Raw genomic sequence first — 15387 nt, 5'->3', positions numbered from 1 at the left:
TCAGATGTTTGCAAGGTAGTAGGAGAGCAAAGATGTACAGGAATATCCACCCTATTTCCCACAATGGCCCAAATCAGGAAGCTTTGAGTCAACGCGTTTAAAGACAAACCAAGCGCACAGTTGATTATGGGAAGGTAGCAGATTGTGTGCTCTGTGCAGAGCTGTATTATAATGGGTTAAAGGGCAACGTTAATATCTGTCCTTGTATGTCACGTCCTCTACTTTTGATCCGAGGGAGGTGGGGAGGAAAAAAAAAAGGTGCAAAATCCCCAATAGCTTCATGAAATATAACACGAATAAGCTCGCATGTGCAGTTTGTGTGTTGCTCAACTCAATGTCCATAGATAGTGACTTCTTCCTCACTCAATATGTGTCTGTCAATGCATGATTAGTGAGCTTTTTGTTGACACGAGGCAGAAGTGATCAGAGGATGAAGAAACAAAATGTACTCGAGCATTTGAATTCATTCACGACTTGGCTTGCAAGTCAACTTTTCTGGCAGTAACCAAAGCTAGGTGGGGGGGGGGGGGGGTGGGTGTGTGAATAGAAACGTAAAGAAAAATGGATCATGTGATTTGTGTCTAGGGGGGTTTAGCTACTGCCATACATGTTCCATGCAGTATATCTTGGTATTTGCCAATACGTTACAAAACATCTTCAGGTAACCATTGGCCTTATAGATGTCTTCTATTATTACAATATCGTATGTATGTATTTCGGATAGATCACCACAGAGAAGCTTATTGTCCCGTCAGTATTTCGTATGTGTCGGTTTGGCACTGAAACTGTGACCTATGACCTGCATAGGTTAAATTTCTAATTACTTGAGTAATGTCATACATTTCTGCGTGTTCTCTGTGAGGCACAGCTGCCTATGGATATAGATATGTGCCTCCAACATGACATCATTTGATTTAGAAATAGAGTAGATATATATCTATACATACATATAACAATAGAAATCTACTGTATATGTTTTAGAATTGGTGTAAGATATTTAAAAAAAATAGGATATAAAAGATATATGTGAAATGCATTTATTTTCACTTGTCATTTGAGGCCCTACCTCCAATTTTGTATTTATGTATAAAAAAAATGCAATCATATATTAGTATCTTTGCCAATAATATTATCGCTATTATACCATGAAATGTATTCCCTATGAACAATAAACGTTATTTTCTTTCTTGCCTATTCGCTTGTGTGAATGCCGACTTGTGTGAATAAAAACGAGGCTGTTGTCCGGCTGTCATCTAACAGCACATCTGAAAGGCTTCACAACTGGATGAAAACAGTGCATTCTGGGAAATTGGGATCAAAGATGAAACGTGTGAACGATTCCGCAGGCAAGTGGTAAACAATGTTAGCCGCTTTCGTGCTTGACTGATGCTCAATGCTTGCTTTTTTTTTTTTTTTAAATGTCAAACAATTTTACACCAAGTCTGTGCTCGTCCCTCATTGATAGAATCAGAACCACTTTTATGGTGGGACAGGCAAACGATTCAAGGACAGCAACTTTCAGAAGCCGTGTTCTCGTCATGCTAGCAATACCTTTTTTTTGAAGGTGCTTAGTTTCATTACACCGGAAGGATTGAGAAATTCACCATTTGGCGTGAAACGGTTTGGACCTGTAGGGCCCCACTAAAAAAAAAAAACTGTAGTTTTGTTGTGTTTTCATGCTGGGCCTGCTGGTGTGAGCAGCAAAGCAAAACGGGCAAGATCCAAATAGTTGAATTTTGGGTGACTGGTCAAGCCGCTCTACCAAGTGAGCCAAAGCCACCCAACAACAGTCTCTTGCTGTTGCTACCTTGCTGGTAGATAGGTCGTGACACCAGCAAGACCAATCACCAGCTATTAGCAGCTCCTGGATGGACCCGGGCAACAAGCTGGTCTGACTGGTTGGATGTGGCTCACTTCATAGAGCGGGTTGCTCACTGACAGAAGGGGTGGGCTGTTTGAATTGTTGCAGATGTTGTTTTGTTATTTTGACTTCAAAATGGCGCCGCGTGAGTGGCTGCCTATTTTGTTGTTCTACTTCTTCTTTTCATAACTTTGCTGCTGTGAATCGGGAATTTCTCCATTGCGAGACTAATAAAGGTTTTCTTATCTTATCTTTACCCTTGCTGGTGACCAGCATGAAAACATAACAAAACCATACCGGTCGTTGCTGTTTGTTTTTTAGCAGGGGCAGTGATTGCGAGTGGATGTTCACAGAAATTTAAGAGGAATTTAGCCGGATTGCTTCGAACACTTTAACTTGAAAACAAACAAAAGTCGACAATGACACATTTTTTTGGGGTTCAAAGTGGGTTTAAAGAGTGTGTATTTCAAATTAACCTGCCGTTTGTTTAATAATAGTTAATTTCGTTTTATTAGGTTAGGCTTGGGACGGGCAACTGGCGGCCTTCATCCACACTTGGAATGGCCTTCGATTAATTTTTGAAACAAAAAAAAAAGGTTTATTGTTGCTGAGCCATTGTATGATGTAATACCAGTGTTGACCACGAGTCGCCAGATATCGCTCGCCAGCGCCCCCGAACCCCGCGGATGGAATTGTGAAGAGCTTGTCATGGCTGCCACAACATTGATCTCAATATTACTTCAACAAGTGATTTTTGTATTTTTTTATTTTTTGCTCTTCTCCACACACGTTAACTTAACGTTGGCTTAACTGGACCTGCAACCGCTGTGATGGGCTCTTGTTACAAAGAGGGACGCACCCACGACCCACTTTACTGGCACTGATCACGCAGGTGAGTTAGCTAGCGTCTTCGGTTGGGGATATGACTGAAATGACATTATGTAGTTATTTTCTGCAGTTGATCTTTTGGATCTTTTCGGTGTGCGTTTGAAAACTATATGGTGAAACTATTTTGTGCATTGACACATTCGCGTATTTTGTACTTGTTAAAAAAAAGTTGCATTTTTGTCTTACATCCGGTTCGGAAGTGTGCGATACCCCGCCCCCAACTCCCTCCGTAACGCTGATGAAAAACGGTGGCGTCTTCCATCATTTAAATTGTCTCTCCCTGGTTTAGGCCCAGGTTTCAACACTTGTGTGAACGGTTTGCCGATTGGAGTTAAGTCAGTTGTCAGGAGTCACTTGCATCTGTCTTCATTCATTCGTTGGTCGTATTGTGGTTTGAATTAGTGCAACCACCACCATTCTTTCGTCAAAAATAACGTTTATGTATTTAAAATATAAAATTTATTTAAATGCAAAGTTGTAAGAAACATTTGCACCCAAATAACAGATTACCTTTGGTCACATTCCACCGTCTACTACAATGTGTTGAATATACCGTAACCGTATGCGCTACACAGCACGTTTTAAAAGGGGCTATTTGGACCCTGCTTGTTAGAGCAGTCGTGCATGGCTGTTGTAGCCTTCCGCTATATTTTGGATTCATGAACGTGAAGACATCCACCACAAGTGATGAATAAAACAAAAACGGAGAAAGAAAAAGGCGATCAGTTTGATTGACACTGTCACATCGGCAAGCTATTCATGTACTGTACTTCTGTTGTCTGCAGTTAGTTGCCTCATATTGAGGTCCCATCTCGCGGTAGAATAATAGTTTCCCTGCCTTTGCTTTTCGACACACAAAGGATCCCCAAACGCCACGTAATACAAAGGCACCGAGATGAGCTCCGAACAAAGGCTTGCACATTATATTGTTTACTTTATATGGCTAAGCGGTGTGCGCCAGCCATTTGGCCATTATCATCCATCGTAACCTAAAAAGCTGGTGTGTGTGCAAAATTCAGGAGAAGAAATTTCACCACAAGGGGTCAGCAATAATACAGGAACGAGTGTTATCTCGTCTCACCTGTTCAATGAGAATCACTTTGGAGCTATGTGCAGCCCATCAGTCTGAAGAGATCTGATTTTCTTTGAACCACGCAATTGTGACGATTAGATTGAATCCCTAAAATATTATCACCGGTGGTGTTTCCAGACGAATGGTGTCAACCACAATATTACTGAAACCATACATTTTATACTTGACTCATAAAACAGCACGACGGGTCCAATATTTGATTACTTTTCAGCCGAGCTTGGACGACTAGTCTTGCTCTTCAGGAAACCTCTTTGATTTCGAACACACCCTAAAATGCTTGCAGTAACTGATATAAAGTGCCACGCTTGATTTGTAGTGTTCTCACTGTTCTTTCTTTATCACTATTTATGGAAGGTCACCTGCTCTTGGCGGGAGTAGGAAAGCTTTCTTTATAGGCCCGTCCGTTCACGCCGCAGGAACTTTAGTCCAATACTTGGAAGTTTGCAGGAACTTACCGTGTTCGCACTCCAGCAACAGAAACAGAGAGAGACCCTGTTATAAGACGGCCCCGGAATATGTTTCTGCCAAAGTTCTACCAAAGGCAAATCGGTGCGAGTTGTGTTGGTGTTATAGGTGGCAAGAATACTCAGACTCCTTCAAGTAGCAGTAGAGATATATATATTTCTGAAATGACATTTCACAGTCTCAACATGACTTCACAACTACTGAAAAACAGTGACAACCAAAATAGGAGAGGAGCAGTCCGCGTTGATTCGGTCACAGCGGTATCGGGTGTTACGGCACACTCTAGCCTCGTTCACATTGCATGCAAATCCAAATTGTTGGTCAAATCAGATCTCAAAGCTCGACAGTGTCATTTGCAAGTGCTCGGATCGGGATTTGGTGCATTCACACGTCAGCCCTCTCGACTGACCTATCTGCGCGGGTTGCTATGGCAACGACACAGGCATCAGTACCAGTGGTGGTGATGAAGTGTGAGCTGTAAAAATAAATAAATAAATACAACCACCCCATCTTAATGTAAAATGAGCTCGCTACTGCTGGAATACACACACACACACACACACACGGTATCTTCCTCTGTATGAAATTGCAATTTGGGGCTAAAACGTTTCTGTTATCAAGGAGTGGTTTGGTGTGCCTTCCTCGCTCTCTCCGTTTGCTGGAATCTGACTCAAGTGATGACTGACCTGGTTGTTGACATTTTAGTTTGCAAGATTTTTTTGGAAAGTCTTTTACCCTTGGTCCTTGCATGGATTCTCACTGGAGGACCGTAAAAAGAAAAGTTTTGCCAGTAGGAGAGTGAATCATTGGCAGTAAATCAGATGTGTGCGATGAGGACCAGGAAGTCTCTTCACAACACAACACTTTTATTGAGAAATCTTGTTCCCCGAGGCAGCTTACTCATCTGCTCCGTAGCAGAAAACTCTTGGAAACCTGCTGTAAGATCAGATGATATTTTCCTTACTTGCAGGCTATTAAGCTAATTACCCAAAGCAAAACGCTGCTCAGTTTGAGAAAGGAAAATAACCCCCCACCCCAATTGCACTGAATTTTGCTTCCGATCTCGCATGCCCAATAGATACCGTTTTACATCCGTGACTTCATAAATTCATGTAAAATTATATACAAGGACACCGCTTATATGGAGTTTGGTTTTATTGAGAATCAAGATTTGCTCGACGGAGGCAGCCACACTCCATTGAGGAAGGACCTCCAGTCTACAGCGGTGACGATGCGTCCGACAGATATAAAATCGAAAGATGTACTGCTTGACATTTTGGACAGGAAGAAATTAAGAACTTTGGTGTTCCAAGGTGAAATTTTAGGAGGACTTGCTGTGTGATGCAGAGGTGGCGAGACCCTCGCTTTGTTCTGTAATATCTCTGAGACCAACGCAAGCTCATCTTCCATTTAAAGTACACAGCAATGACTGGGGATCCATGCAAATAATCTTGATTGCGTCCCTCGAAAGATAGAAGCTCATGTAGCTATTCAGGTAAAGCAGACCAAGTGTTGATGTGGTGTCCCGGATCCATTGAACTTAATTCATTTACACAGGGCTCATTTTATTTTATAACACCTCCTTATTTTACAACACCTTATTTTATAACACCGCATTTTTGTCAATCATGTTTTATGAAATAACTTTGTGTCTGTACAATTCATATGTACACACGAGCCCTTTGTAGGTACAAAATAAATCGCTCAGTTTGTCTGTTTTTTTTATAATGGGTAAATAGTTGCAGATTACATTAATGAGGACTCATTGCAGTTAATCGGATGTCGACACACCTCAATGGCCGCTTTATCGCTTGGGTTTATGGTCGGAGCACAGCGAAAGCCCTCTTTTGTCACATTGTGTGCCAGGACTGAGAGTGATAACATCCAATTTCCCCATTCCCGATGGCCTGAGGCTTTATTGAGGTGTGTGTCCCCCTTCCAAAGAATTAGTGGCTGTTTATCGTGGCCTGGCAATGAGCGGGAACAACAGAGCCGGAGTAATCAATGACCTTGCCTTTGAGGTCCATGTGTGTGAGCAGGGGAGGGGGCCAGGGGGGCTTTTATCCGATGGGCTTGTTCGATCAAGTGGATTTACATTATGAGATGTAATGGCCGCTGTTGAATTTTGAACCTATGCCATCCTAAAAATAAAAGTCAAGGTCTTGGTTACTGTCCGTATACACCTTCGCAATATCATCTGTCTTTGCTATCTCTGAATGACGGCACCAAATCAATGGCAGAATCGTGACGTCTCTGAGATGTTTTGCAGGTTTGGTGATTTAGAGGCAGCGCTACGTCAAACCGCGATAGTGTTTGAATTGCGCATTATGCTTTGCTTTGCTCAGGCCACATGGTAGTCACAGTTTCCCTGGGAAGGCCATAATTACTGTGAAACCGTATAAATGTTTAATCACCCCTGCGTATTATTCCATATACAGTACACAATTAATAGATAACAATTTTTAAAATCAAAAGTCAAGGATAGTAGTTTGTTTAACTGCTGTTCAGTAATAACATGACAAGAATATGCTTGCAATATCGCAACATGATTGTTTATTATAAGTGACAATTTGAAATTTTGGTCCAGATTTTAGCAAGCACCAAGTTGACCTGCTTGATTTGCTTTCGCGGGCCACATAAAATGATGTGTCGGGCCAGATCTGGCCCCCGGGCCTTGAGTTTGACACCTGTGGCTGAAGTCAACATGGCGGCTGTGGACTGTGGAACGTTTAATAAGAGTGTTTGCTGTAATCCCGTCAAGAACATGATTTCTTTCGCTCGTCACGCTGAACATTTTAATGGAATCAAATCGACTGTACGTCCGCATCAGCGCAAAAGTGTGCGAGTGAATAGAGCGCAACATCTGCCTGCGGAATGATGGCTCTTTAATTTGTCCCGAGTCCAGATGGGCCATCTCGCTTTCATGCTCTCACACAGCAAACACAACAGTAACTAATCACTTTAGTTTCTGAGGCAGTGACAGGAATTTTTCAGGAGGACAAAGTGAAGCGCTGATGAGCGGACATCTGCGGCAGCAGCACATTGTCCGGCCTCACGTGCTGTTCAAGTCTTTCTAAAACATAAATCATGTTGACCGTCATATCGAAGCACCAGTGACGCTTCCTGGTCGGAAAGGTGCAGTCCATCTGGAAGAGGTGACACCCGCATTCTTTCTAATTGTCAGCCCTGCTGGTTGGTCGAGGTTGAGGCAATCGTGGACCACTAGAGAAACCAGTCGAGGGCTCGTCGGGTTTAGCTCAATAAATGAAAAACACCAAAAGAACCATAAATAAGCTTGCGTTTGAGCAATTTGAGCTGCTGTTGGCAAAAGTTTTATCATTGAGTTTCTTCTCTCTTTTAGAGTTGTTCACGTTGAACTTGCTTCCCTTGCCTTTCTTGCTTAAACCCACGCAAAAAGCTGCCCTGAATAAATCATGTGATTGACTGAGTCGCTTCACGTCGGAAGAGTTGATGAAACCTAGAAAAAAAAAATATCACTCAAACGTTACACTGGGTAATTACAAACATTGGTTAAAATGACCTGATAACAAGTCTCGATCCAGAGGGTGGGCACATGCCACACAATATCATATTCTTATCACAATATGTCATGATCGTGTTCTTGTGGCTCTCCAGCAGGATTCCCCTCCAGCGTGCACACCTGCTTCAGATTTGATCATCTGATTAAACCGTGTATTTAAAGACTGGCTTGATCCCACGTCTCTGTCGGATTATTGACCTTGTTGCCGCTCTCGCTCAAGTGTTGTTTTCTTGACCTCTTGATCACGTCATGGTTGTTGTTTTTGCTCTCTAGTCTTGTGTAAATAATCTTGAAAGTATTTACGTAATTTTCTCTTTGATCTCGCTCATGTTTTTGTTTTGTAAAATTGGACTCAAATTTTTGTTTATATACTCAGATTTACTATTTCCTTGCCTGTGCAAGCATTTTTTGTTCATGTTTTGTTTTTCCTGGTTCTTTTTGACCAGGGATTTCTTTTTACACGTTGTTGGTGCGCTTTTGTTATTAAAGCCTTTTTTTTTTTTTTTTTACGGATTTTGTTCGTGTCGTCACTTGTAGTATGCGATCACCATTCAGTTGTCCTTGTTGAATTCCAGCACCACCACTTGTGATGGAGTGGGCCGTTGCTGTAGTCTCCCGGCTGTATTTTCAGCTTCGTTCAGATTCCCAAGTAACAGCATGCTGCTGACTCGTACAGGACAAGGCCTGGAGTAGCTGCTCAGTCTGGAGAAGCTCCGAAAAGCATGTCTAGGACTGCTGCACGTCCCCAGGCTCTGCCGAGCATCTGATACGCTCGCATAATTCTAATTAAACAAGCGACAAAGCTGGAAGACAGAAACCAATTTCATCAATGTCATATTGACTCAACCATTACATTTTACAAAGTCTTGTATGGGGCGCGGGAAAAGCGCCTCTCCATTTTTAGAAAAGGAACACATGCACTGCAGTCACCAATCAAACATTAATTCACACGTGCATGTTTCATCTTGAGTTCCATCCAAAGTCTCTTCTCGCTGGATTATTCTGTCACGTAAAATATAATGAACAGAATCATTGTTTTGTGAATGTGTGATATGCAGGATGACATTCTTGAATATTTTTCCGAAGTATTGTTGTCAGGTCTTCTAAATCCTTGGCTCGATTGAATAATCCCTGCTTGGTACTCATTTTTAAATACAAGGGTAAAGGATCATCACAAAGAAGCCTCTATACAAGCTACTCGCATATGCAATAGTGGAGCAGGAGAACCACAAGAGAAGAAGCAAATCATGGCAGAGTTGTCCACTTTCGTCCAGAACCCCCCAAAAATCAATAAAACTGAAACGATTAAAAACAAAATTTTTAAACCTATCGATCTATGCTTCCACCATGACGACCGTTAGCCTGTCCTGCATTGAATTTAAAGGGAATGAGAGGAGCAGATTCAATTGGCCGGAAAGCAAGTCAGCTGTGTTCACTCCCACAACGGCGCAAAGGCCCATTTTTAACTCTCTGTGTCGACAAAAACACCAAAAGAGAGAAAACTCCATCCATGTGCATAGTTCAACCGCACTTTGCGCAAGACTTGCACCGGGCATGAAAATAGAGTACTAAACCTCCACAATTCAGTCCCATGTAGTTCTCAGTCTTTGCACTTGTTTTTTGCAACTATCTTTCAAACATGTATAATACATTTTCAAACAAATGCCTGAATTCCTTTTTGCAGCGCAACCAAAAGTGAATAATGCTACACGATGACGGCGTGAAACATACTGGTTAGTTTCTTGCTTCAACCCACTTAGGTGATCTCTTGATGCTGTTGAGCCCCACAGCGGTGAACACAAATGTCAGCTAGATTAACAGCGTTATTGGCGTGGTGTGGGTGCAGCTTTCGAAAGCCAAGGGCCAAGCTGAGACCCGAGATGCATCGGTTAGGAAGATAATTCACAGACGCCACGTGACGGAACCGAGCGGCGGCTATGGAGGAATCTCCAATTTCTCCTCCCGAGCACAAATTCTCCACACACAGATGCACACCGCTAGCATGCACATTCATACATAAATTATCACACACACAAGGCCTCAGAGACGCAGGCTACAAACACTTGCATTCATTTGTGAACACACATCACTTCACCCTGATCTACATATTTAGTCTGGAGAAATGTCATCACAAGACTTGTTCGTGTCGTGGGAAAAAAAAAATAGAAAAGGCAATTTATTACATTATGTTGTCGCGATGCTTTAAGTGCAAAAAAAGAAATTGAAATAAGGGCCCCTTATTTGATTGTTGCCAGGTCGGTAACAACTGATCATGAAGTTTTGTTGAATTCATCAACAAAATAAATATATAATCGATTGTAGATAATATTCATCCATCCATCCATGATCTAGTCTGCTGATCCTCACATGGGTCGCGGGTGTGCTGGAGCCCATCCCAGCTGTTTTCGGGCAGTAGGCGGAGGACACCTTTTACTGGTTGCAGGGCCAATCGTTATATATAAAGATTTCATACTTTGAATCACAAACTTTGTTGGACTTTCTGTCAGTTTGAGCTACAAATTGTACGGCTTTAGGGGCGTAAATTCACATTGTTATTTCATGCTCGGGGAAATAATATAAAAGCCCCTGCAGTCTCTTGTACCCCCACAGCTCATTTGATGTATTTAATACAGTGGTTGTGATCTTCCAACCTGTGCTTGCAACAGTGAGGGCAATGTTTTTGTTTTATGTGATCATGTATCATCTGTGAAGATGCGAAGGCAACGTCATGGGCGATATGAAGGGACTGAAAGTTGCATTGAAACCATGGCTGGACAGACGCAACCGCTCAAAGTTATGATATGCAAATAAATGTCACAATTATCAAGCTGCATTTTAATCAGCCCGAGAGTTATGGAACGTCCTTTTTTTTTCCATGATGAATTAGCTCTGACACCTGGTTCATATTTTTTCATTCATTAATCATGCCTTTGCAATAATTTCCTCATGATAGAGGACCATTTTACCACATACTTTAGGCACACAGGATATGCTTTTGCCACATAACTTAATTAGAAAATGATAAATGTCCCAATTTTCTGTCCAAAGTCTTTGTAAAGGTCAGGCCACCTCTGGCTCATTTCTGGGAATTTATAGTCCATTTGAAAAGGAAGTGTTGACACGCCCTGTTTTTGAATGCACGTGGAGCTTTTTATTATTAATTTTTTTCATTGTGCTTTTAGCCTTGCAGCTAATAAAACAACAATTATTTATCACATAAAGGTGAAGTCTTTTTTTTCAAAGTTGGTTGGAGGTTCTGGAACAATGACTGCGGTTTAGGAGCCCCCAGTTCAATTCCCAATGATTGAAATGCTGTGTGGCGACAGTAGCTTCTCGAAAAAAGGGCCTTGGAATTGGGTGCTTTCACGACAAATGAAAATAGTTGTGACTTGTTGGAGAGCCATCTTCTTCCCGACGACTGTTGAGTTGCCCCGAAGTGCCACCGCTGTAGCTTGAGAGATGCAACACACACTGTGCCTTTTTCACTCACATCTCCCCTCGCACAGCTTCATGTGTGTGATTTGGTTCACTGGGTGGTGTGCAACACAAATATACAGCAACGTGTGAATTGGATTGCCCCATGGGGGCCTAGAATAACTGGAATTTAAATAATGAATGCCTCTATTGCATTAGTTTAGATTATTATGCGTTCCTGAACAAGTTATATTGGGTTTTCTGGCGGTTTGCCTCTTCGTCCCTCCAACTCATAATTTTCAGTAGACCCGTGGTTCTCCAATTTAAGTATCCTACCAGCTAAAACATAGACACCTCTCCAAGTATCACCATCATGACCAACATTAAAATACGCTAGTAGCATAGTAGGCACATGTGTTCACGAAAAGGTACATATTTTGGTCCCAAAAAGTACAGTTAATATTATTGTAAGCTACGGTCACATTCTGCAGTTTTACCATTAAAAAAAAAAAATATATATATATATATATATATTTATCGGTCAAATTAAATTGTATTGCACCGAAATGGAAACAGAGAAAATCCCATGTAAAATATCCATCCATTTTCCGAACCGCTTGATCCTAACTAGGGTCGCGGGGGGTGCTGGAGCCTATCCCAGCTGTCTTCGGGCAGTAGGCGGGGGACACCCTGAATCAGTTGCCAGCCAATCGCAGGGCACACAGAGACGAACAACCATTCACGCCCACTCTCACACCTAGGGACAATTTAGAGCGTCCAATCAGCCTGCCATGCATGTTTTTGGAATGTGGGAGGAAACCGGAGCACCCGGAGAAAACCCACGCAGGCCTGGGGAGAACATGCAAACTCCACACAGGGAGGCCGGAGCTGGAATTGAACCCGGTACCTCTGCACTGTGAAGCCGAAGTGCTAACCACTGGACCACCGGGCCGCCCATGTAAAATATGTACTTGTGTATTATATGCCCCCCCCCCCTTTAAAAAAAATCAACCCAAAAGTATTTTTTTTTTCTCTGTAGCCATGTGTAATACGGTACCCTGATTTGCTGGCATCCAGTATTATCATCTGGTCGAATTTTTGAAGCGGAGCCATGATTGGTCGTTACCTGAGCCTTGAGCAAGTGTGATGTCATTTTCAGTCGACAGCAAGTGGCAATGTGGCCGCTCCATAACATGGACAATAAACGGGTGGATTTTACTGCTTAACCTCATATTCCACAATTGCAATATGAACCAAAATGCCCTGTTTAGCCCCGTGGGGCTGCATAGAACATATTCTTGTTTTAAAAACCAAAAACCAAAAAAACTTGCCCTTTAATTGTCATCAAACTAGACTATTATACTACATACTATAAAATAGTGTATTTATATAGCCTTAATCATAAAGGAGTTCCAAAAGCCAGTATTGACAGAGATCAACTATATCTATTGGACTAAATCTCTCATCCATCCAGGGAGGGGGAAACAAGTCACTTTAAAACCCTTTGGGGAAAAAGAAAGCACGTCAGAGAAGAGATTACAGATGGAGGAGTCCCCCTTCCAGCACGAGCAGGCTGCAATAGGTTCCGACAGAGCCACATTGATCATGTTGTATGCTATGATAAATAAATGCTTTTTCGATGTTAGTTTCAACCACACGGGAACCCATTTGATGATATGAAGCACCGCAGGCAGGCGCCTCTGGGTAAGTAGATCTCCTCAGGTCCTTTCCTGGTATGTCAATGCAGAACGCTCCACGGCAACAACGATAGCCTCACATCACTCCTCGCAGGGGAGAAGAGGGAGGAGAGAAAAGAAGCTGCTGGAGGACAGGTCGAAATCCAGTGCGGCGGAGTGAGAGAACAGCTGAAGACTTGGTCTGGTTTAACCAAAGACAAGAGTGCAGAAAGTAGCACTCTTCACCATTCCGCCTGAGGTAGCTGCTCTATTTTCTGGAGCTGATTAGAGAACCCACTGACTTCATTTTTAGCTCTCTAAGTGACAAAAAGACCAGCATGTTGTGAGCGGAAGGCTCCGCACGGAACATGAGGTGTGATAAATTTGGTGATAATCGGAAGAGTATGGGCGGCCCGGTAGTCCAGTGGTTAGCACGTCGACTTCACAGTGCAGAGGTACTGGGTTCAATTCCAGCTCCGGCCTCCCTGTGTGGAGTTTGCATGTTCTCCCCGGGCCTGCGTGGGTTTTCTCCGGGTACTCCGGTTTCCTCCCACGTTCCAAAAACATGCATGGCAGGCTGATTGAACGCTCTAAATTGTCCCTAGGTGTGAATGTGAGCGTGGATGGTTGTTCGTCTCTGTGTGCCCTGCGATTGGCTGGCAACCGATTCAGGGTGTCCCCCGCCTACTGCCCGCAGACAGCTGGGATAGGCTCCAGCACCCCCCGCAACCCTAGTGAGGATCAAGCGGTTTGGAAAATGGATGGATGGATGGATGGATCGGAAGAGTAGCATTCCAATCGCATCTTGTTGCAACGGGAGCCAGCGCACGGCGGCCGAATAGGAAAGCAAATGTCCTATTGACTTTGATATCGCCAATTGGAAGCATATACCGTCGATCGGGGGTGCCCAAACATTTTGGAGCAAAGATCTACTTTTCGATCAACCAACCCCCCCGCGATTGACCTGTTACTGCACACGCACTTAGCACGCATGCCGTGATGAGTAACGGCCATAACAGCCCCTAAAATGAACGAAACAGAAAAGTAAAACAGACAAAAGAGTTCGTCTGTTTTTTAAATTTAATTTTATATTAAATAATTTAAATTTAAATTTTAAATTTAAAAAGTTAAAAATAATTTTAACTTTTTAAAATTATTTTTGTGAAACTGGTATTGATCGTGCACATTGCACCCTTAGCACCCGAACACAAAAATATATCATACGACACAGACATGAATGTTACCCCCCCAACCTGCCTCTACACCCGTCGCAATTGACTAGGGACCAGTCCGCGAGCTACCACCGGTCGATCACGATCGACGCATCGGGCACCCCTGCTGTAGATACTGTTCAATAAGGGGCCAAGTACAAATCCCTGGGGTAGTCAGAAGTCACACGGCCATGAATTGCAATAGTGTAGACATCTCGTGGACTTTAATTCTAACCAGTACGACCCACGACTGTCGTGTCCTTTAAGTAAGCGCAAACTTGTAATGGCATTTACAAAGTACAAAGTGGGGCTTTTTCCGCAAGCTAGCATTGGAAGAGCAGCTCGAGCCCATCCATCACTGTAAGGAATTGTGTGCATTGACATTTTATATTCGATGAAGGGTGTAAATTTGGCTGCTACTGCCTGCGGTTCATTTGTTGTTTTTCCCCGGCATCCTGCAGAGGAGTTGCGAAACCGCTGCTTTGTTTGAATGTCTCTACCTGAGCGAGAAGACGCTGAGTGTCCGTGCCGGCTAAGCTACAGCGTGTACAGTCTACACTTGTAATTATGATGGATTTTTTTTTTTTGTCCATGGTGAGGCTTTGTTTTGGACCGCTGTGCACTTCAAGTGCAGGTTTGGGCTTTTAAAACCTTCAGTTGCAAACTCAGGTGATGATTTTTGTGATTTCATTCTTCTTGTACTACATGTCTTCTGCATTGTCCAACGTTTACATTTACACAGTGCAGTGGTACCTCTGCTCACGAATGTCTCTTCATATGAAATTTTCATGTTACGAAAACGCCATTTTTGAAGGATTGTTAAAAGCCGACAAAAGCAAACATCAGTTCTTGATAAAACGCCAGGCAAAAACCACAGAGAGTGAACATGAACTAAAGAGGGGGGAAAAAAAAACGCGGTTAATGAGCATCATTTTGATTCTTTACTCAATTTTTGTTACATTATGCACAACTCTCATTTATTGTGCAATAATGTACTTGTAACATGTATTTGTTACATATTTTGATGCATTTTTATGCTTGAGGAAACATTTATGTCTGAATTTTGGGGGGGGGGCTTGGAACGGATTAGGGCATTTACATGGAAAACGCGTCTCTACTCGTTAAGACATTTCTTCCAGAACCAATTAATTTCGTAAGTAGAGGGTCCACTGTCGGTGTGTATGATGACATACACCTACGAATCAGAACAATGTTGTGATGTTGTGTGACCCATTTAA

This window comes from Hippocampus guttulatus, chromosome 3 (assembly GCF_054856545.1).
Source record: "Hippocampus guttulatus isolate MCC_2025c chromosome 3, RoL_Hgut_1.0, whole genome shotgun sequence".
NCBI lineage: Eukaryota > Metazoa > Chordata > Actinopteri > Syngnathiformes > Syngnathidae > Hippocampus > Hippocampus guttulatus.
The sequence above is the reverse complement of the archived record's forward strand: the minus strand, read 5'-3'. Positions refer to the sequence as shown.